This window comes from Plecotus auritus, assembly GCF_963455305.1.
Source record: "Plecotus auritus genome assembly, chromosome: 3".
NCBI classification, from domain to species: domain Eukaryota; kingdom Metazoa; phylum Chordata; class Mammalia; order Chiroptera; family Vespertilionidae; genus Plecotus; species Plecotus auritus.
In genome coordinates this window covers 41,514,090-41,539,075 of record NC_137772.1, presented here as the reverse complement: position 1 = coordinate 41,539,075, position 24,986 = coordinate 41,514,090, and the positions used below count along the sequence as shown (strand labels likewise).

At 41.5% G+C, this 24,986-nt stretch overlaps 1 protein-coding gene across 8 annotated transcripts in view; it reads right to left on the bottom strand.

Moving 5' to 3' along the window:
- GGACT (gamma-glutamylamine cyclotransferase) overlaps positions 1-12,221 on the bottom strand; it is a 50,652-nt gene extending 38,431 nt beyond the window's left edge. For 2 of the 8 annotated variants that reach the window (XM_080662429.1, XM_080662435.1), the window contains exons 1-2: positions 12,037-12,136; positions 8,010-8,172 (exon numbers count right to left, since the gene is read on the bottom strand). The gene's annotated coding sequence lies outside the window, so the exon portion shown is untranslated. Of the gene's footprint in view, positions 1-8,009; positions 8,176-11,721 lie in introns of all 8 variants that reach the window. The other 6 variants (XM_080662432.1, XM_080662431.1, XM_080662436.1 and 3 more) reach the window with 6 other exon arrangements.
- Positions 12,222-24,986: the final 12,765 nt, after the last annotated feature.

Genomic DNA, 24,986 nt, shown 5'->3' with positions numbered 1-24,986 from the left:
GTTGAAAATGGCATGATTTCCTTTTTATGGCTGGATATTTATGTATATTCCCATTATATATAATGGTCATCACTTGTGAATTTTATATATGGAGAAAAGCATAATATATAAGTAGATATATATATAATGGGATATTATACACACACACACACACACACACACATTTTCTTTATCTCTTCATCTCTTGACAGACACTGAAGTTATTTCCATGTCTTGCCTGTTGTGAATAAGGTCTTTCATTTCCACACTGATGCTACTGAAAATTATTAACTTTTGGATTACAAAGGATTCATTATGCTCTGTGTACTGTAAAAACAGGGAAGGTACACTAATTCATGTTCACATGATTTTCTAGAAAGTATTTTTGTTTAATCTTCATTTATACATTAAGTTCAATTAACCAGAAAAGCAAATTTTCCAAATATTAAAGATTTAACATGTGTACAAAGCTGTATCTTGTTGGTTTTTTTTTAAAAAAATACTTCCAGTATCCAAGCTATACAAAAAGGAAAACAAAACACCTAAAAACAAAGATAATAAAAAATTCTTAGAATAACTAATGGTGGCCCTTTCCAAGTTTGTACATATTAGCCCTTTAAATTTTGCCACTATTGTATGCAACTATTCCCTAAACAATATCACTGAATACAATTTTCCTAAGAGCGTTATATGGTTACTTTCTTATGATTCAAGGTCTAGCTTAAGCATAAGTATTGAGCAACAAGAATAACCATTAGAAACATGTGGAATAAATCACATTTTTTACTTTCAACACCTGGTGTCACCAGCATAACACAGCACAGGGCTATAGATGCTCCGTGCTGTGCCCCGATGGAGTGGAAGCTGTGTCTTCATGGGGAGATGAGCCCAGAGGCCCGGCCACACCTTCCAGCATGACTTACCTACATCCCCAGGCGGGTGCTAGTCTCAGGAATCACATAGGTTTAAAAGATGCTTTTTATGTCTGTTTTTAATTTTGAGCATAATGATGCAAGGAAAAGACGGGAGTGACGTAAATCTGGAATACTTTTCGGTTACATATAATATTTCACAAGCCATGGCTTGTTCACTTCCACCAAAAGTATCCCCAATCTTTTGACCCTCTGCCCACTGCACGTGTATGTCTACTCCCCAAATTCACAGTTACTCTTGTTTAGATTGGCTTGTTAACAACACGCCTGAAGTTAAAAATCCAAAATCTCTGTGAAAACATCATTCTTTAAAGTAACTGTGTTCATGTTGGACTTCCAAAAAAGGGGAGATTTCAGGAAGGAAACAGAGTCTCCTCTAGACGTCATGACCGAAGATCACAGCGCTGACCTGCGAGAGGATGAGTTACCACTATGAGGCCTGGTCGGCTTCAGCACGCCGGACAATGCGAACAACTTCCATTTGCACAGGTTAACTACTGATGGGCTAGCTGGGGAAGTACTTGTTAGATAAAACTGAAAAGAAAATCACAGCCCCAACACTTCACAACTTGAGAAGCTGTTTTAAAACAAGATAACTGCCTAATAGCTCTCAGTTGTTTTTAGGCAGCAAACCCTGCAAAACCCTCTGGCAGTATAATTTCTTGATATTATTTCAATAGCCTTCAGATTGCAGGTGTGTAGTGTTATGCCTGGAGGCAGGAAAAAGCACTGAAGAACCTGTATGTCTGAAGTAGACATATAGTTCATGATTCTCAGGTAAAACCTGGCCACCTTTTAGCTGGGTGACTGTGTTCAAGGTATTTCATCCCTCTGAGCCTCAGTTACATGACCTGAGGATAATAATGCCATGTCAGCGATTGCTATATTATAATGTATATAAAAATCCTGGCACACAGTGACTTAAATAAATATTAATCCCCCTTTGAAAGAAGGGGAAATCACGGAATTATTGTAAGGGAAAAAACAACAGAATGTATTACAGAGAGGTAAGTGCCTGGCATATAGCTTGTGTCCAGTAAATGTTAGTTCCTTTTTAACTTAGTCATCCCTAGAAAAAGCCATATCCTATCTAGAATAATTAAATGGTATTCTTTGTAATGAAGTTTAGTCTCTTGTGCATAGAAAAAGTTGTATAACCCTCTCTGCATTACTAACCACTGCACACTAAAGATGATGTAGCACACCCACAGTTGATTGCAGCATTATTCACAGCAACCAAGAGGTCGAAGCAACCCGAGTGTTGGATAAACAAAATGTGGTATCTATTCCTATCTAATAAGGAGGGAATATGCTTATTGACTGCTACGCCCTCAAAGATGGTGGTGCCCAGTCCCCTCAGCCCCCCAGACACCCAGGGCCAGTCCGAGGCCCAGGCAAGCCTCAGATGGTGGTTTCCCAGCCGCCCAAGGCTGCCCGAGGCTTGTGCTGCCGGCAGTGGCAGCAGCAGAAGTATGATGGGGGTGTCACCTTCCCCTGATCACCGGGTCACCTCCCGGACTGTGAGAGGGGGTGGGCCGGGCTGAGGGACCCCCCCCCCACTCCAGTGCATGAATTTTCATGCACCAGGCCTCTAGTATACAACATTCAGTCAGACAGGAAGGAAATTCTGACACATGCTACTATGTGGATGAGCCTTGGGGACATTAATGATGCTGAGTGAAATAAGCCAGTCACACACAAAAATACTGTATGATCCCACTTGTATGCGGTACCTAGAGCAGCCACATTCATAGAGACAGAAGTAGATGGTGGGCGCCAGGACCTGGGGGAGGAGAAATGGGGAGTGGCTGTGTAGTAATGGGTAAAGAATTTCAGTGTTGCAAGATGAAATCGTTTTAGAGTTCTGTTGTACAACAATGTGAATATACTTAACACCACTGAACTATACACTTACATAGTTAAGATGGTAAATTTTATGTTATGATTTATCACAGTTAAACATGAGAAAATTATCTGTTAAATGATGTAACTGGTAAGCTGTCGTAATAATGCAGGGTCCTCATGCTGACCAATTGTGGACTGTTACAGATAGAGCCAAATGCATGTCAAGCTTCAGGAGTTACGCCTGCTACTTGAATAATTATCTGGGACTTATAGCAGGATTCACCTGCTAAAAGAAAACGTGGAACTTGACATCTTTTGCTATATAATATTTGCTATTATCATTGGAAAATTATAAGCTGTTAAAGCTGGAAGGAACTTTACAAATTACACTTTACAGTCAAAGAAAGTGAAATATAGACTTTAACCAAATGAAACGATTTAAGATAATACAGTTAGTAATTATGAGAAGAACTGGAAAGAGAAACAATCTCCGGCTCCCTCTATGAACCTCTTAATGAATGGACCACCTTAACTCTCTAGAATTCCTTAACCTCTGAACTGCACTGTTTAATATGCTGCCACCAGGGGGCAGCAGGTGTATTAGTCTGGTATTCTAAAACCATGGATTTAAGGCCCCAATACATTTCTATTATTCCTTCCTCCAACTCAGCCCCCCAAAATATACATGCATATTTATAAAACTTTATTAATATTAACAAGCATAAAGTTTAAAGGACATCCATAACTTTGTTGTTGTTGTTAATCCTCACCTGAAGATTTTTTTCCCATTCATTTTTAGAGAGTGGAAGGGAGGGAAGAAGGGGGAGGAGAGGGGAGGGAGAGCGAGCGAGCAACACTGATGTGAAAGACACACATTGATGGGTTGCCTCCTGCATTTCCCCACCCAGAGCGGGGATACGTGAGTGCCTTTGACCAGGAATCGAACCCGTGACCCTTCCGTGCATGGGCCAACACTCTAACCACTGAGCACGCCGGCCAGGGCATAGTACACCCATAACTTTTTAAACAAAACAATACTTGGGTCCAATGGAAGTAACATCCTTTCTAACCCTTCACTGTTTTTTATTTATTCCAGTCCTAATTGATGTAAAGGTTAATTAATATGTTAGTTTTAAATAAAAAATGACTTAACCACAGAAACCTATCCTATTTCTTTACATTTGGAAACAGATTTTCCTAGTACTTGGCCTGTGAGGCTTCAGACCACAACCTCAAGCCCATTGGAGAATCTGTCCTCAATCTTCCTTTCTTCAAGCTCAGGCTTTCTTTCTAAGGCCCCTGTGTTACAAAGGAAGGTCTCTCAACAGGTTTAACCCTTCAGCAACTGTTCACAAGCGAAAAACAGAGAGATCCTAGTGACAAAGTGAACCCTATATGCACACCATCCTCCCAATGACATGATAGTAATTTCCGCTCTGCTTTTAAACGTAATACTACCAACCATAGCATAGCAGTTAGTGGGTGAGACTTGAATTTAAAGACAGGCCCTCCTGCAGTAATGACCTTGTGCACCCTGAGACTTTCAGAATCCCATCTAATGCTAGGCATGAGGGACGACAAGATTAGCAGTGACATTTTGGTAATTAAGCCAGTAGTCAACTTCACACTTTCAAGCAACAGTGACCAGGGACCATGGTCCCTAAATTATTCAAATGCAAGCTTTTACTACTGCCTCAGACACATGGGAGCAGTCCATTTTAACATTACAACAGTGCTCACTAGAGTTAAAAGGCATTCAAAGAAATTATTCTCTGCTTAGATCATTTATTCTCCTGTAACTAATGAGTCACCAGTTAATCTAACCTAGCATGAAGCAATTAACTATTGGTTACTAATGGCAAAATAGGAATGGGACATGCATAAGATGCTTATAATGAATGAGTTACTGCAAAATGCATCATGTATTCAGAAAGTATTCTGGAATCCTTTGCCATATACTATGTATCAATGATGAGATTTAAGAAAGAGTCCTATCTACATATTCTGCTTTTAACTTTTTCCCCAATATAGAATACTTACTATTTTTAAATGTAGACTATCCCCCCAAAACAGAAATATTTATTTTTATAACAGGTATATAAAATAAGCTTAATTCTGTAATTTATTAAAGAATTATTAGAAATGATTTTTTATAATACTTAAAAAAACTGAAATAAAGTAATGAAAAATAAAAACAACCTATCTATTAAGATGGCTCAAATTAAAACAAACAAACAACAATATCAAGTGCTGACAAGGATAGGGAGCAACTAGAACTCCCATACATTCTGGGTGGGGATACAAATGACAGGGCACAGCCACATTGGAAAACAGTTTGGTAGTTTCTTATAAAGTTAAACAGACATTTACCAAATGACCCAGACATCCCACTCCTGAGATCTGCCCCAGAAAGATGAAAACTTTTGACCAAATAAAAACCTATATAAAAATGTTTATAGCAGCTCTATTCATAATCCCCTCAAACTGTAAAGAATCCCAATGTCTTTCAACAATGACTGGATACACAAATTGTGGTACGTCTGTAAGATGGAATGCCATTTGGGAATGAGAAAGGATACACACGTCTGAGTGAAAAAAGCCAGTCTCAAAGGTTCCATACTATATAATTTCATTTATGTGACTTTCTGGAAACAGCAAAACTTACACTAATCCCCCCTCATGGTTTTCATTATGTTTTTATAATCTGCATCTAACTTTATAGAAAACCACATCAAGAGAGAAAGAGTAATTCAAAGCAGGCAATTGTGATTCTACTAAAAAATAAGGGGCTTAAAGAATGCTTTTCAGACCTCATTCAATGCTCATAAATTAGTAAAACCATCATGAGCTGTAGGAATATTAATACTTTTCATTAACTTTGCTGCATGCTCCTAAGTAGAGATGACAACAGGAAGAGCTAAACACTCAGAAAGTTAAAAAGCAGATGTAGTAATCTGAACAAATGGACAAAGGTACAGCATAATGTGCGAAGTACCTCTCCAATTTACTCCGGCATAACTCAAAATGTCAGAGTCCCATAAAACACCCCCCACCGACGGAAGTGAGCTCTTTCTGACTGGCTGCCTATTATGTGGAAGGCACTACTGGGGAATCAAAATGAGCAAGTCCTGGTTCTCATCTAATCAGCATTAATAGATGAGAAAATGCTAAACATTTTAGTCTGAATTTTGTTTAAAATAGTCCAACACTGTGTAAGGCTAGCATGCAAACACAATTACATGGGTAAGAATAACAGAAAGAACGAAAAGGTAAAAGTGCAGCAGCAAAGCCCCATCAGAGTGCAGAGACAGGTGTGACCCGTGGGGAGGACGGGGGCACAGGAGGGAATCAATGAAGGTTTCTGACAGCCCATCAGTCGAGCTCTGAAGAACGGGTGACATTTCACATGGGGAGCCATTGACTCCTGTCCCCCAGAAGTGTTATTAATGTTGAGGAAGGAGGGGCCCAAAGAGTCTAGAGCAGAGCTCCCCCTCAGCATGGAGGAGCAGTGGAAACAGGCTCTGAGAACGATGAGCACCTGGTAGTAACACATCTGAAGGCCCCAAACGTCTGGAAAGCTGTCCTGAAGCTGCAGCAGCTAATGCATCAGGAGGCGGAGTGAACGAATAAAGCCCCCTCCCTCCCTAGAGATGTCCATGTCCTAATCCCCAAAACTTGTGAACATGTTACCGTGCAATGCACAAGGAACTTTTCAGATGTGATTAAAGCCAATGGCCTTGGGATGCAGACACGATCCTGGATTATCCACATGGGCCCAACCTGACCACGAGTCCTTAAGAGCAGAGAAGCTTTCCTGGCTCCGAGCAGAGAGCGAGCTGTGACCGCCTTGGAGGGGTCAGAGGGATGCGATATGTCTATCTTTCAAGGTGGAAGGCAATGAACCAAGGAATGTGGGCAGAAAACTCCAGAAAACTGATTCTCCTCTAGGGCCTCAGGGTGGGACTCAGCCCCAGTGACGCCTTCCTTCCAGGCAGTGAGATCCAGGAGCACTGGGAACCCAAAGCAAAATCAGATGTGCGTCTCCCAGTCGTAGGCCTGTGCGTGTGCCCTTTCTCTGCTGCCCCAATGAAGGGCACTTTCATTCCATTAAAATATGCGACCTTCCAACTCTCTTCTCTCCAGACCCCACTTAACCAACCCATGTGAGGTCATGACCCCTACTACACATAGTCACTTAGCACCACACCTCTCCACCTTAGTCCTTGCTATTTGCATTCTTCTCCTTTTCAGAGTTCACATGTATTGAGTATGTACTAAATGCCAAGTACTATGCAAAGAATTTCTCATGGGTTTTCTTATTCAATTCTCCCAACAACCTTATCAGATAGACATGACTGTTATGCCCATTTTTTAAAATAAAAAAGTTGAAAATCACCCCGCTAATAAATGGCAGAACCAGGATTAAAACCAGGAGTCTGACCAAAGAGTTGGTCCCCTTAACCATGACAATATCTGTCTCCTAAGTGAGAAATATAAGTTCCAAGATCTTGTGCATTTATTAACACAATACCCTTTAGCATACAGACAATTAATAGTTGCTGAATATGAACCAATGGGGCAAAGATAGTTTTACCCTACTATTCTTTTTTTAAAGAAAACTTTATTATGAGAAGTCAAGTACATATAAAAATAATGATATAATGATCCCCCAAACACACCCCCCAACTTCAATACTTATCAATGTAGGATCTATCTTAATGCTAATATTTAATCAATTTAATATGATATTATCTGGTAGAAAAAGCCCCCTTTAATGTTATTCTTTTTCAGAATCACATGTTCTTAGCTCTCATTACATGTTCATTTATCTGTTAAAGCAAAAAATTTTTAAATAACCTTGAAATGGTTATTACCTTTCTAAGCAAAACACAAAGCAAGTAAAACTGTAAAGAGATTTTATTTTTCTTATATAAAATTAAAATTTTCTGCAGAGAATAAGTACTGTAAACAAAGTTTTAAAAAATGGGGAAAACAGTTGTAATGTATTATATGACAAAAATTAGCATTCTCAGTATATAAAGAATTCTCACAAACCAATAAGAAAAAGACCACGTCCCAATGGCGGTTGTCTGGAAAAATGGGTACAGAGATGAACGAACAGTTTCCCCTACTGGTCTTAAGTGACAAAAAGACAAGGACTCCCACCTCACAGTATTTGTCAACATACTTTCTCTGGTGCTCTAGAATTTAAGAGCAACAGACACTAAAGAACAGAGGAAAAACAATTCTCACCTGTAAGCTCGTTTCTTCAAAACCGTCTGACCCTGGAATCCAGCATCATATTAAGTCTGAGAGTCTGAAAAGCTTTTGACTTCAGAATCCTTCCAAACAGGACCCCAGGATCCGGACTCCCACCCTAGGGCATAACCAGGAGCCAGGCATCCAGGTCTCAGTCCTGCTGGGGGAGAGATGAAGAGGAGGGTGGGTGAGGAAAGTTGTTTATGTGATAAGGGGCTTAAAAACAAAATCAAATCACCCGGCCCCCACCGGAAGGCATGTTAGGCCTTGGATGTGGGCCCAAGGAAGGAAGTTACTTCCACGCAATGGCAAAATGTGGTTTGGCTGCCCGAGAGGCCACAGGATGCCCTGAAGAAGGCAAGTTCCCACTGCCCTAGCAGACGGGTTCAAAGTTCTCTCAACCTTCTTGAGAAATGGCAGCTATAGCCTCTCCTTCAAGTAAGGAAAACAAGAAGGGAAAGGAAAAAGTGTATTCTCAGTCACCGGGCAAAGACTATTGCAGAAGAAACGAGCCTCCTGGATGAGGGTTTCCAACGCTTTTAAGGTCATAAATGTACATTTAAAAAAATTCAAACTACATCTGCCAAAAATGATGAACCTGAACTTAATTACGCCTTTCGGTCTAACTTCCAGCTAATAGAAAATATAGGAGCTAGAGGAGCAAGCTAAACCACACTATACAAAAAAGTGAATAAATCCAGAATGTGAGGCAGCTATAGACGACCAGGTGACACCAATGAACTACTGGCATTAGAGAAACTCACAGGCACTGTGTTAGGCCAGCGATTTTCAACCTTTTTCATCTCATAGCAAACTCATTACTAAAATTCTGTGACCCATCAAAAAATATATTTTCACCCATCTAACCAAAAACAAAGGTATAATTTTGATTTATTCACTCCAGACAGCTATTGTTGTATTGGCTGTGGTCATTTTTGACAATCTAAGGGAAAAGAAGTTAGTATCCCTGACTAAACAGTCAGGTATTGTGTGTTTTAAAAACTCTTGCGGTACACTGGTTGAAAATCTCTGCTTTAGACAATGGTTGGCAAACTATGGCCCAGCCTACCAGTAGAATTTAAAACAAAAAACTTTGAAAACAAAATTGTATTGGAACACAGCCAAATTGATTCATGTACATATCATCTATGGCTACCTTTGCAGGACAAGACGTTGAGTAGTTAGTTGCAGCAGAGATCACATGGCCTGCAAAACCTCAGAGAGTTAGCACCTGGCCCTTTTAAGAAAACGTTTGCCAAACCCCTGGTCCTAGATTTAAAAAGACAATATATACTCAACACAATACCACATTTGGCCCATGTTTGGACTCCAGTTCACACAAACCAACAGTAAGAATAAGTGCATTTCTGAGGCAATCAAGGAAATTTGACTGGGGACTGGGTTTTCGAAAACAACAAGGAATTATTGTTAATTTGATTAGGAGGTGACAATGGTATCCTATCTAATAAAGATGGAATATGCAAATGGACTGTAACTCCACGACAAAGATGGTGGCGCCCACTGCCAATAAGGAGGGAATATGCAAATTGACGTGACAAGGCGAGAGGCGGAAGGTGGCTCCGGCCGGAAAGTTTATCGCCACACAGCCTTTCTCTCCAGGCACGTCTCCACCCGACCCCACTCCTTCTTACACTGGGTCCAACCTCAACATATCATTTGCTCCCATATCTCTGAACATAGTTACATTTTAAACTTCTTTACTCATGGTGTCTACCATCAGGAATGCAACATTACACGCCTCTGCCTATAAAAATTCTACTCTTGCCCTAACCGGTTTGGCTCAGTGGATAGAGCGTCGGTCTGTGGACTGAAGGGTCCCAGGTTCGATTCCGGTCAAGGGCATGTACCTTGGTTGTGGGCACATCCCCAGTAGGGAGTGTGCAGGAGGCAGCTGATCAATGTTTCTCTCTCATTGATGTTTCTAACTCTCTCCCTTCCTCTTTGTAAAAAATCAATGAAATATATTTTTAAAAAATTCTACTCTATGCTCAAGGTCCAGATGTGACCTTGCCCAAATCCTCCAGTGAGAATTCATCGTTGTGCTCCAATGGCAACTGCCTTTTTGGCAGGCATTCCATCCTTCTCAGCACTTGAGCTATTTATCATGTCTGTTACCTCATAATGCCATACAAACTCGGAAACTTCCAGTAACCAGCTCTCTTCCGTAAACCCACTGGAGGGCTACAATAATATCATCTTACACAGCTCTCAGGTCCAACCTAAACAAGGCTTTCTTGCCCTGAGCAGTTTCACTGACAAGAGAGACCCTCAATTAAAGAATGGGTCCCTGTTAAGCAAGATGCTGGTCACGTTTAACCAATGCTCTCTTAATGAAATCTCTAATGACTAAAGTTTGCACCTGGCTAAGATCACTTGATTTTTGTCCTCCTACTGTCACCTTTGCTTGAGATGGGTCCCTCTGCAAACACGGCTGCCTGCATCATGCCAGCCTGCAGGGCACCCTACCCACTCCGAAAAGCCCTGGCTAATGTGGGTGCAAAGCCTTCCAATGACTCCACTTGGAACAGCTGACACAGGTTAGGACTTTTGAGAGATCTTGCTAGATCAAATAAAGAGAAAAATGAGCAGGTAATTTAAAAACATAATCAGTTTCAGTTTCTATCTGTGTTCCATTCTACTTCCTGCTGCCCTTTACCCAAGGCCAGCAGGAATAACCACCCTCTCTAGGACCAGTGTTAATAGTTAGGGCCCTTGTTAGCAAGGTCAGCTGGTCCAAACTATGTCCGAACAAAAACCCACGAATTAGAATTTCAACTTTGCAAACTCCACTTTTGAAATACAATGCTCTCTGCCAGGTACTGTGCTTCTGAGTTTCTAGTTTCTCCTGGCAGTCAGTTCAAGAAAACAGCATTTGGGGAAAATGAGGGCAAACTACAGGAGCTCTTCATATTAGCATTTCAGTAAATTGTGTGAGACTGGGAGAACAGTCTTCAATTGAAGGAAAAAGTGCATACGTACATGCGTGATTAAGACCTACACTTTACATGGGTCAACCCAACTGACTTAGAGATACCCCTTAGTTTTTAATACATGATTTCTCCTGGGACATGAAGCAAAATTAATAAGCTGCTTTTACAAAAGGGCAACCATGAATTTTCTTATCAGTTCAATATGAACAAAGTAAGCTTGGCGTGAACCATGCCCCTATTTAGGGTTTCCAGTGCGATTGTGTTATCTTTGGTCAACAGAGTGAACCAGCAATAACCATATTTCGTAATCAAGGCGGTAAGAGAAACAAACTGCTCCAAAATTTCCTGTGTCACCAATGGCTCCAAAGGAAACTAAGCTCAAAAACTGGCAAATGCCAGAAGTTTTTATATTTCTTTTGTAGCTTTTGGTCTCTTCACAAACACGAATCTCTAAAATTAAAAACAATTCCAGCCCAGCCAGCATGGCTCAGTGGTTGAGCATCGACTCATGAGCCAGGAGGCCACTGGTTTGATTCCCGGTCAAGGGCACATGCCTGGGTTGTGGGCTCGGCCCCCAGTAGGGGGCGTGCAGGAGGCAGCCGATCAATGATTCTCTCTCTCATTGATGTTTCTCTCTCCCTTCCTCTCCGAAGTCAATAAAAATATATTAAAAAACAAAAATAAATAAAAGAACATTAAAACAAATCCCGAAAAGTGTTAAGCCTTATTCAACTGAGAAATCCTTTCATAACTACCTTCTGAAGTATTCCCTTTTCCCTTATTAGCAACAGCTGCGCACACCTGGAGGCAGGTCCTGTTTCTGGCAGCGGCGCCCGCCTCCGCCGAATGAGCCGATCTGGGAACTCGTTTAACCGCCCGGTCCGGCCCAAGTCGGCCCTCCCCCTCTTCCTGTCCCCATCTCCCCGCACCCCGCGGGCCGGGCCGGGACGCGGCCCCGGAGCTGCACGCCACGCAGGGACGAACGGCCCGAGTCCCCGGGTCCCCAAGGCAGCCGCGCAGACAGGCGGGGCAGCTCCAGGTCCTCGGCTCGGCCCCAGCCCGACCCTCACCTGCTGCAGAGCGCGGCGCCCTCGGGGAGCGCGGGCCGGGCAGCCGAGCGGAAATCTCCGGCGGAGACTGACCACCCGCCCCGCGAGGCCGCCCCCGGCGGCGCCCCCTGGAGGCGGGACGCGGTACCAGCCCGCTCCGGCCACGCCGCTGTGTGCCCTGCGCCCGGGGCAGACAGGTCTGCTCTAACACGCCCCACCCGGCGCTCCTGGCCTGCCTGGACTCCATGTGGGACCCAGAGCGCCTGGCGGGGGGGTGTGGGGAGGGGGGGGCGGGAATACACCACCTCAGCTACACACACACACACACACACACACACACACACACACACACACGGAGCAGCTTCTGTGGAATGAAGTCATCAGTTAACTGTCAAAAAAACCTCATAGCCAAATAGTTCAAAGTGGTGGTTTTCAAAATGTGGTCCCAGAACAGTGGCTTCAGCTACTGAAAAAAGAAATGCAAAATCTCAGGCTACACCCTAGATTTTCTGAACCAGCAGTTCTCGGGGGGGGGGGGGGGGGGGGGGCGGGCAGGTGTGCGCATTTTAGTGAGTGCTTCAGGTGTATGTTCAGGTTTGAGAACCATGGTTTATTGAAGATTTGCTCCAGTTACTCTCAAACGGTATTGTCTATATGAATCAACTGTAGATCTTGTTTAGAAATGCAGATTCTAAATGCAAAACAATGGTGACTATAAGCTGTGATTGAAAAATGAAATTTAAAAAGTGCAGATTCTAGTTCGGGTAGTCTGGAGCAGGATCTAGATTCCACAGGACTTACGCGTGTATGGGCACACACAAGGGCACGGCCACAGCAAACATGGCTGCCCAGCAAACGCAGGGGTGGGACTACCCTCGTAAAGGCGAAAGGCACAGTTTCTCAAGAAAAGTTTTCAGTCAGTTTAGAAGAGTCCTTGGCTTGTCAGTTTAGGGTTGGTGGGTTACACAGGAGCCCTCGTGAGCCAACTGCTCTGCAGGGGTTAGTTACTGAGTTGATTCATCGAGGTTGTCAGATTGCATCCAAGTGGTACAGGTGAGTCACTCCCTGAAAAAGATTTCGCCCACCGCCAGCTCTTTTCCTGCTCACCGTGGTCCATTGCTCTGCCATCTACAATCTCCCACATCCTCCAGGCTCAGGGTTCTGCAGCTGGTAAATGATATGCCTGTTTTCGAAACTCAACATTTCCTTTATCAACTGAAATAATTTAAGCTAGCAAATGATCTTTAACTGGAATCATCTAGTTTGGCCATTTTTTAAAATCTAAATCTCAGCAGGAAACTGCCAAATTCTGTTTTCCAGACCTTGGTGTCAGAAGGTAGATGCCTAATTTCTATTTGACTAAATACAGTACACTGCCCTTCCCACCATGGTGCACAGAATAGGTATTCAATAATATTTATTTAATGGTTTACTTTTTGATCCTTTACCCTATGTAAATCAATACAAACTTAACAGAAAGGCTTTACAGTTAAACATGGGATCCATGAAATAGGCTAATTTAGAAAATATGTGTGCAAAAAGTACAAAAATAAATTATGCAAATAATTGGATTCCTTGCTTCCATTTCTAAACCTAGTTCTAAAAAATTGTTCAATTTGAAAGCAGCAGGGTTATTTTTCATTACCTTGTCAAGTTATTTTACTTAATACAACAGGTCTTACTGCTAAACAATATCCATGGCAAAGAAATGAATGAGTAGACAAAACCAACCTCGTGAAGCTAATAAGTTCATTCACATTAAATTCAGTCTAGTATCTCTGGAATTAATGTTTTAAAGATTATGTGAACTGCTCTCAGATATTTAAAATTAAGGCATTGACCTTTTCTCCACAAAAGATATTCAGCATCTCTTCTAAAAAGTCTATGAAACTTCCCAAGCAATTACAGATGAGATGGTCTACCAGGGGTCCTCAAACTTTTTAAACAGGGGGCCAGTTCACTGTCCCTCAGACCATTGGAGGGCCGGACTATAGTTTTAAAAAAAAACTATGAACAAATTCCTATGTGCACTGCGGGCCCGGGACGAGTCGGCTGCTAAGCAGAACAGGCAGCGGCACCCGGCGGGCTGGATAAATGTCCTCGGCGGGCCGCATGTGGCCCGTGGGCCGTAGTTTGAGGACCCCTGGCTACGCTATTCTTGCCCATCTTCTGTAAGTTTTAGGAATAACAAGCAAAGAATCAAGTGAAGTGCTAGATAAGATTGTTTTATTAGTTTTGGTGAATAAATCCTTAATCAGGAATAGGAGCACAATTGTAAGAACTCCCAGAAAAAGGAATCTGACCAAATATGCCATCCACCATGAACAAAGCTAATTACATTGCAAAAAGGCAAATCCAAACTCTAACCCGGTAACATTGCTGCTACTATTCTTCTTAACACTAGGATCAAGTGATTTGGTCCTGCTCTCCAAACAGTAACATTGTAAAGGAAATATTGCTTACCTGGTGCCTAAAAAATGTAGACCTACAGTGAAATGTATCTTGATTCCTGTGAACTGTCAGTGTAGGAAATTAATACATATGAAATATTCTTATATGCCTTAGCACTGCACATTTTCATTCTGTCCTTTGAACAATAGTATGAAGCAGATATTATCACTCCCATTCTACATATGATATGGCTCCAAGGGGCTCAATAACCCACTCAAGGGCACGCTGCCATCATCAGGATTGTCAACATTTGAATGCGTATCCAGGTGCACCTGAAACCTGAGCGCTTTAACCTAAGGGTTAAAACAGGAACGCTGGGTAGTACATGCTGAAATGTAGGTCCTCTGGACTAATAATTTCTCTTACATTTGAACCTCTTTGTTAAAAGTGCTAGTCCCAATGAAGTTCTGGCCATGAAGAGCTTTTGTATACATGATCACATGATCCTTACTCCCACGTAGTAAAGGCCAGGTAGAGACTTTCCTCCACTTTCCAGATGAGGTAAAGAGGTTAGATGGCTTGACCAAGGTCGTGACTAGCACGTGGCCTGTCTTAGCCCAATCTGAGACCTCTAGCACACAGCCGTCATTGGACAGTCAGTCTATTGGCTTGTTACAGCGGGGAGACTGGGCACCAGAGGAACTCTGGGATGCCTCACCAAACAGATAGTTCAGAGACTGGGGTGGGTGGGGGGAAGGTTCAGTGGAATTTAAAGGAAAGTGTTTCAAAGGCTTGAGGTGAAAGAGGGCAGAGGGTCAACATCAGGTCTGCACTGCAGGATGGACCCCGGGCCGTGTCCTGTCCTTGGAGACTAGAAGTTATGAAGGATGTGGACAGGTATGTCCAGAAACCCTTTACATGAAGCTCTGTATTTGGCCTGGGAACCTAGCCTGCTTGTTTGTGTCAAAGTGACTTGGATCCTCCAGGTAGAGTGGATGTTTCCTTCTTACTGATGGTTTCAAACAGCAATGCTTCTGATGGTCAGTGCTTTTCCAGAGTGGGGTTTCTCAGTAAGAAAGCAGAGGGGATTCTTTGACACATGATGACAACAGTGTGTCTGTGGGAGAAATGTGGTTTCCTATTCACCTCCTGTTCTCTCCTATTCACCCTGATGAATGGCAGAGCAGAATTTTACTTTTCCAGTCGGAGGTACTTTACCTTATTAGGTCCCGTCAGGACTAGAAACATTCCATGTATTTTATTATTTACACAACAGTCAGAATTTCAAACATTCTTATGTTTCACAACACATTTTTATTGTTGTTAATCCCCACCCAAGGATATTTTTCCATTGATTTTTCAGAGAGTGGAAGGAAGGGGAGGAAACAAGGAACAATGATGTGAGAGAGACACATCAGACTGGCTGCCTCCCGCAAGCACCCTGACCAGGGCAGAGGGTCAAGCCTGCAACCGAGGTACATGCTCTTGACTGGAATCAAACCCTGGACCTTTCAGTCCTCGAGCCAACACTCTATCCATTGAGCAAAACTGGCTAGGGCACATAACAGATTTTTAAATGAGGATTTACATAAGCATCCAAAGCAGCTCACTTTTACACCTTTTTAAAGTGTACTTCTGTATAAGATTTAGTTTAAAAAAAAAAAAGGTTAAGCGCCTAATGATGTTTAAAGACCCCTGGTTTAGTCCAACCCTCACATTTCATAGAGGAGACATTAACAACAAAAGCAACAACCACCACCATTATTTTTATTAGAAGGGACTGAGGCATAGAGTAATTGACTCATCTCAGGTTCCTGGTAACTAAAGACAGGATTGGAAGTGTTTGTATTTAATTGAATTATTGAAGCTTAAAAAAAAAAAGACCTATGTCTGTGAAGTTGGCCCTAGGATAGATCTCTCCCTCCTAGTCACTGCTCTGTCCTCCTTATCACCTTGTTTGCTGATGGAGGCAGATTCTGTACATCAGGGCTGTAAAAGCGTAAACGCTGTCATCCACATATTGATCACAAAGCTCTAGAAACGAGCATTTTGATATCCCTCAAGACAAATCTCAAAAGTCTGTTTATCAAAATTAATGCTATCAAAATGTAACTGCTGAGACAAAACTGCTTTTAAATAATGAGTAAAAGTTCAATTTAAATCTACAGGGAAAACATTTTCTCAAACACTTATCACAAGTAAGAAGCATAAAGCTTTATTGATCCTTAACAAATGCCACGTATTTAAAAATAAAATGACTGGAAATGCAGGATGTTCAAGCCAGTTTTGATAGACAGTGTAACAGTTTTAAAGTACTTCCTGAACTAATCAGACTCAGCACATAAGTTGTTGGAAGCTGCCCATTGTCTTCACTAGCAGAGAGGTGTGGGCAAGGAACCCGGAAAGCTGGTCAACCTTGAGGCTCTGGCAAGGGTCAGAGCCATACACCCACTGTCTGGTGGAGACAAAGGGAGCTGAAGCAACTTCCACCTTTTAGTTTTATGTAAATCCTTGCTGATGGGCTATCATGGAGCTGTTACTGGAAATTGCCTGCCTAAGGGCTATGGGTGTATCCCAAAACCTGAATAAAAGGGATCTCCCAGCCATAGCAGAGCGGAGTCCTCTCTTGGGCTTCCACCTGGCCCCCAATTCCCAAATTAATATTTTCTTGTCTTGTCTCTTTGATTTGTGTGCGGCCTCCTCCAGAGCCCGAACCCTGAACCTGAACCCTGAACCACTCGCAACTGGCAGCCCATCATGGGGCACTTGCAATAAGTGATCACAATTTAAATTTAGGTTGTTTCTGGGTTGTTAATTACAGGATAAAAACCTCATGAAAAGTGAGGGTTATCATTTTTTATTGAATATTATGTGCCAACCACTGATCTAGGGCTTTATATAACTCGTCTCATTTAAACTTCCCAGTAATCCTGGGCAAAAGGTCATATTACACCCTGTTTAATGGATGAGGAAGCTGAGTTGCTGTGTTAGTTTCCTACGTCTGCCATAAAATACCACAAACTGGGTGGCTTCATGTAGAAATGTTGTTCTGGAGAGAAAGAAGATGGCTGCTGACAGGAAGGCAGACTGCAAGATAGTGTGTGAGAAAACAAAGGGAGAGTGTGTGGTTGCACGGGGAATGTTTGCTGGTGAGTTGAGGGACAGCTATACTCCAGGAGACGGTGGGGGACTGCTGGACGGGGCTCCCTTGACCAGACAGCCCCCACTGCTGCTGGGTTCCCTTCCGGAGCAACCAGCTCGGATGTGGAGACTGCGCCATCTTGAAGAGGAAAGTGGATGTTATCGGACACCTGAAAAGCCCAGGGAATCTACAACTATGGCACCCACCGAACAGCTGCGAACCCGAGAACATCGGTCCCTGAGTGGTGCAAGCACGCGGATTCAGAGGAGCTCTACACTCCCTCACAGAAAGGGCAGATTTCGCCCGGGATAAGGTGAGGTCTATGGTCCCAGCAGGAGAGAGAAACGCGCATGCGGGAGCTGGAGGACCTGGGGAAGTCTGTGCCTAGGAAAATCCGTGGCTCTTGGGGCTGGCGTGATCCGTGAATGTGGAAGGGGATCCGCAGAGTTGCTAACAGAAGGGAACTTTAAAAAGCAACCCATTTTGATCTGGGCACAAAAGGACAACCTAAAAATTTTAAAAGTGTCCCGGCTGCTTAGACCCAAGGGGAAAAAAGACTGCACAGACTTGCGCACAGCCCTGGAGTTCGCACACTTACTCTGGCTCTTGTTTTTTTTCCACTTTAAATCCATGCTTCTGATTACTAAGCCCAACCCAATTGGGGTCATTCTAAGAGACTGCAGGGGAAAGTTGTTTTTCTGGAACCTGGGGATCAGAGTGGGTAATAACCATCAGAGAACCAGCTCTGGAGCAACCCACTCCCCGAAACCGGTATTAAGTGCCACAGGGAAAACAAATCTAAACACTAGCTAGAGAGGACTTATAGACCCGGAGGTCAATCCAGAAACACTGCCACCCAGGAGTTGAATCACAAATTGACTCTTGTGTAAAAACAAACAAAGGAAAATAAGAAATAGAGACATACTGCCTGCTTAAAAATCAGGACTGGCTTACAACACTGAGGAGCAGTGGAACACTGGGAACTTCAAAACTGTCCTGCCTAGGAAACAGGCGTGCCAAACAGAACAACAGAGGAAGTGAATGACCTTCACTACTGCACATTTTATTTTTTTCATCTTTTAATTAAGAAACTATTTTTTTTCTTTTCTCACTTGATTTTACCTTTTTAATTATTACATTTTTATTTTCAATCAGTATTTTACCTTTTTTTAAAAAAAGTGTCATTTTGTCTTCTCTTTATTTTACTTTGGGATTAGTGTTCTACATTCTATTTTCATCTTTCCTTTAGCATCATTTTACTCTATCTCAACTTTACCTTTATGCCAACACTCTCTTCCTCACTCTCCCCCTTTTGTTGTCCTGTTTCTCTTACCCTTTTGCTGCTTTAGATTTTCCCTATTCCTTCCCGTTAAAATTTCACCCTACTTATATATCTAATTTCCAATCCCCTGCTCCAAGTCCATGCACACCTCTCTTCACTATCCAAAATTTTTTTTCTCTCTGTCCTTTTGTTGTTTGCTTGATTGTTGATTATATTGATTTTTTATGCTGGTTTGTGATTGTTTTTCTTTTTTTGTTTGTTTGTTTTTTGCTTCTGTTTTCCCTCACCTTGCTTGATATTAGTTGTTGTTTGTAGTTTGCATTCATCTCCAGGTACTTGTTGCTGGCATTTGTTGGGATTAGTGGCTGTTCTATTGGAGTTTTCTCCCCATATATATAGTTTTTCCCCCTCTTTTTTCTTATTCTCTTTCTTTTCTCTCTTACTTTTTTTTCCTTTTCCCAATTTCACTTTTGCACTCCTTTTCTTTTTTCTCTCTCTCTTCTTCTTTCTCTCCTATCCTCTAATTTGCCTTTATCTGGTGGTCACCTTTATTTGGGGTCATTAATATCATGAATACATTTCTGTTCAGTGCCTTGTGCATTGTACCTTGTTGTGTTGTATTTTGTGCCTTTAAATCAACGCAGGAGAGAGAGAACTCCCTAACCAGACACCCGGAGAAGAGAGATCATGGGGAAACAAAGAAACAGCCCGCATATGAAAGAAAAGCAGGCATCACCAGAAAAGGAAGTAAACGGAATGGAGGCAAGCAACCTGTCAGAGAAACAATTCAGAGAAATGGTCATAAGGTGGCTGAAAAGAATGGAAGACAAATTCGACAATATGTGTAAGAACCAAGAGGAAATGAAGAAGAACCAAGAAGAAATGAAAAATGACATCGCTGCTGTAAAGAACTCAATAGAAAGCATCAAGAGTAGACTAGAAGAAGCAGAGGACTGCATCAGTGAGCTAGAAGACAAGGTAGGAAAAAATACTCAAGTAGAGCAGCTTCTAGAAAAAAAAAATTAAAAAGCAGGAGGAGAGCCTAGGGAACTTTGGGCCAATACAAAACAAAACAACATTTGCATAATAGGGGTGCCAGAAGGAGATGAAACTGGGCAAGGAATAGAAAACCTGTTTGAAGAAATAATGACAGAAAACTTCCCTGATATAGGGAAGAAAAGCCCCACCCAAATCCAAGAAGCTCACAGAGTCCCAAGCAAAATGAACCCCCCAAAAAAGATAGCAAGACACATTATAATTAAATTGGCAAACACCAATGACAAAGTAAGAATATTAAAGCAGCCAGAGAGAAACAGAAAGTTACCTACAAAGGATCCCCCATCAGGGTAGCGACTGATTTCTCAACAGAAACACATCAGGCCAGAAGGGAATGGAATGAAATATACAAAGTCATGCAAAGGAAGGGTCTGAATCCAAGAATACTGTACCAGCAAGGCTATCAATCAAAATTGAAGGTGAAATCAGGAGCTTCACAGACAAAAGAGGACTAAGGGAGTTTATTACCACCAAACCAGCAATGTAAGAAATGCTAAAGGGTCTGCTGTAAAAAAAACAAAAAAACAAAAACAACAACAAACCAAAAAACAGAAGTAGGAAGCGAAGAAGGAACACAGGGGTAAAGAATAAAAATGGTGACTAACAAGTACTTATCAATAATAACTTTAAATGTAAATGGATTAAATGCCCCAATCAAAAGACATAGGGTAATGGACTGGATAAGAAAACATGACCCATATATCTGCCGTCTGCAAGAAACCCATCTCAGAAAAAAAGACGCACACAGACTGAGAGTGAAGGGATGGGAAAAGGTTTTTCAGGCGAATGGAAATGAAAAAAAAAAGCAGGGGTAGCAATACTTATATCTGACAAATTAGATCTCAAAATGAAGGACATAAAAAGAGATAAGGAAGGCCACTTCATAATACTAAAGGGAGCAATCCAACAAGAAAAAATAACTCTGGTAGACATATACGCACCCAATACAGGAGCACCCAAATACATAAAAAACTCCTGGAGGATATCAAGGGAGAGATTGACAGCAATACAATCATAGTAGGAGACTTTAATACCCCACTATCACCATTGGACAAATCATCTAAGCAAAAAATCAGCAAAGAAACATCAATCCTAAAGGACTCACTAGACCAGATGGACTTAATTGACATCTTCAGAACATTTCACCCCAAAGCCACAGAATATACATTCTTCTCAAGTGCACATGGGTCATTTTCAAAAATAGACCAAATATTGGGTCACAGGCAAAGTCTCTTCAAATTCAAGAAGATAGAAATCATATCAAGCATCTTCTCAGATCACAGTGGCATAAAACTGTAAATCAACTACAATAAAAACAATCCAAAAAAATCAAACACATGGAGACTAAACAGCATGCTATTAAACAATGACTGGGTTACCAGAGAGATCAAAGAAGAAATAAAAAACATCATGGCAACAAATGACAATGAAAACACAACAATCCAAAATCTATGGGACACAGCAAAAGCAGTCTTGAGAGGGAAGTTCATAGCTCTACAAGCCTACTGCAAAAAACAAGAAACAATGGTAATAAATTACCTAACCCTACAACTCAAAGAGTTAGAAAGAGCAACAAGAAAAGCCCAGTGTAAGCAGAAGGAAGGAAATAATAAAGATCAGAGCAGAGATAAACGACATAGAGACCAAAAAAGCAATACAAAATATCAACAAAACCAAGAGCTGGTTCTTTGAAAGGATAAAAAAGATTGATGAACCTCTAGCCAGGCTCACCAAGAAGCAAAGAGAGAGGACCCAAATAAACAAAATCAGAAATGAAAGAGGAGAAATAACAACAGACCCCACAGAAATACAAAGGATTGTTAAAAAATACTATGAACAGCTCTATTCCAACAAACTGGACAACCTAGAGGAAATGGACATATTCCTAGAAAAATACAATCTTCCAAAACTCAATCAGGAAGAATCTAAACACCTCAATAGGCCAATAACTATGGAAGAAATTGAAGCAGTCATCAAAAAGCTTCCAGCAAACAAAAGCCTGGGGCCAGACGGCTTCACAGGGGAGTTTTACCAAACATTCAAGGAAGAATTAAAACCTATCCTCCTCAGACTATTCCAAAATATTCAAGAGGAAGGAACACTTCCAAGCTCCTTCTATGAAGCCAGCATCACCCTAATACCAAAACCAGATAAAGACAACACAATGAAAGAGAATTACAGGCCAATATCCCTCATGAACATAGATGCCAAAATCCTCAACAAAATTCTAGCAAATCGGATCCAGCAGTATATCAGAAAGATCATACACCATGACCAAGTAGGATTTATCCCAGGGATGCAAGGATGGTACAATATCCACAAATCAATAAACGTGATACATCACATAAACAAATTGAGAGATAAAAATCACATAGTCATTATCAATTGATGCAGAAAAAGCATTTGACAAAATCCAACACCCTTTCTTGATAAAAACTCTCAGCAAGGTGGGAATAGAAGGATCATACCTCAACATAATAAAAGCCATATATGATAAACCCACAGCCAACATCATACTCAATGGGCAAAAACTAAAACCATTTCCCCTAAGAACAGGAACAAGACAGGGATGCCCACTCTCACCACTCCTGTTTGACATAGTACTGGAAGTATTAGCCATTGCATTTAGACAAAAAGAAGAAATAAAAGGCATCCAAATTGGAAAAGAAGAAGTAAAGCTGTCCTTATTTGCAGATGACATGATATTGTACATAAAAAACCCGAAAGACTCCATTAAAAAACTAACAGACTTAATAAATGAATTCGGCAATGTAGTAGGATACAAAATTAACGCCAAGAAATCTATGGCATTTCTATATACCAATAGTGAACTTACAGAAAGAGAGACTAAAAAAGCAATCCCATTTACCATCGCACCAAAAAAATTAAGATACCTAGGAATAAACTTAACTAAGGAGGTAAAAGACCTATATGAGGAAAACTACAGGATACTGAAAAAAGAGATAGAGGAAGACGTAAACAGATGGAAGAATATACCATGTTCATGGATTGGTAGAATCAGCATTATTAAAATGTCCATACTACCCAAAGCAATCTATAGATTCAATGCACTCCCCATTAAAATACCAACAGCATATTTCACAGACCTAGAAAGAACTCTCCAAAAATTCAACTGGAATAAAAAAAGACCCCGAATAGCCACAGCAATCCTGAGAAAGAAGAACAACGTAGGTGGGACCTCAATACCAGACTTCAAGCTGTATTACAAAGCCACTGTTCTCAAAACAGCCTCGTACTGGCACAAGAACAGATATATAGAACAATGGAATAGAATAGAGAACCCAGATATCGACCCAATCCACTATGCTCAATTAATATTTGACAAAGGAGGCATGAACATACAAAGCAATTTCTTCACCGATACCACTCCTAGGGCAATGGAAACTAAAAAGAAAATAAACAAATGGGACTACATCAAAATAAAAAGCTTTTGCACAGCAAAAGAAACCATCAACAAAACAACAAGAAAGCCCACTGTATGGGAGAACATATTTGCAAATGTTATCACTGATAAAGGTTTAATCTCCAACATCTACAGGGAACTTATACAACTTAATAAAAGGAAGATAAATGATCCAATAAAAAAATGGGCAATGGACCTAAATAGAATCTTTTCAAAAGAAGACAGAAGGAAGGCCAAGAGACATATGAAAACATGCTCAAAGTCACTAATTATCTGAGAGATGCAAATCAAAACGACAATGCGGTACCATCTCACACCTGTCAGAATGGCAATCATCAACAAATCAACAAACGACAAGTGCTGGCGAGGATGCGGAGAAAAAGGAACCCTCGTGCACTGCTGGTAGGAATGCAGACTGGTGCAGCCACTGTGGAGAACGGTATGGAGTTTCCTCAAAAAACTAAAAATGGAACTCCCATTTGACCCAGTAATCCCACTTCTAGGAATATATCCCAAGAAACTAGAAACACCAATCAGAAAGGATATATGCACCCCTATGTTCATAGCAGCACAATTCACCATAGCTAAGATTTGAAAACAGCCTAAGTGCCCATCAGCAGATGAGTGGATTAGAAAACTATGGTACATCTACAAAATGGAATACTACGCTGCTATAAAAAAGAAGAAATTCTTACCATTTGCAGCAGCATGGATGGACCTGGAGAGCATTATGTTAAGTGAAATAAGCCAGGCAATGAAAGAAAAATACCACTCATTTATGGAAAATAAAGAACAGCAAAAGCAGTCTTTTGTTCATCATAACCTGATGAACCAAAAGATAGATACAGAGGTAGTAAAGCACCAAACAGACTATCAAATTACAGCGGGAAGGCTGGGGAGAGTTGTGGAGGGGGTAAAGAAATCAACCAAAGGACTTGTATGCATGCATATAAGCAAACCAATGGACACAAGACACTGGGCAGGTGGGATGAGGGCAGGCGACAGGGGGTAGGGGAGGCTGGGGGAAGGTCAATGGGGGGGGAGGGGAAGGAGATATTGTACTACTACATGTAATACTTTAAATAATAAAAACAACAACAAAGAAATGTTGTTCTGGAGGCCAGAAGTCCAAAGTCAAGGTAAGGGCAAGACCCACCTCCCTCGGAAGGCTCTAGTAGAAGAAGATCCTTCCTGGTCTCTTTCAATTTTCGGTGGCTCCCTGGTGTTCTTTGGCTTGTGGCAGCATTAGTCCAATCTTTGCCTCCATCTGCCCATGGCCTTCTCATTTTATATGATACCAGTCATTGGATTTAGGGCCCACCCTAAATCCAGTATGATTTCCTCTCTACCTCCTTAACTAATTGTATCTGTAAAGACCCTATTTCCAGGTAGACATAAATTTTGGAGGACACAATTCAACCCACTACACTTGTCTAAGTTCATACAACTAGTAAATGGAAGAATGGGATTCAAATCCAGTTGTATCATGCTTTCATTGCACATTCAAGCTTTGTGTACCCAAATGCCAGCTATTTCCAGACACCCACCAAGAGGGAGTCACAGAGCACACAGAATTCACTGACGATTTAAAGACACGCTTCAGAGAAGAGTCTGTATTGCACTCCAGTAGTTCAGCCAATAATCTGAAAAAATGCTGCCTCCCCAATTCTTTTCAC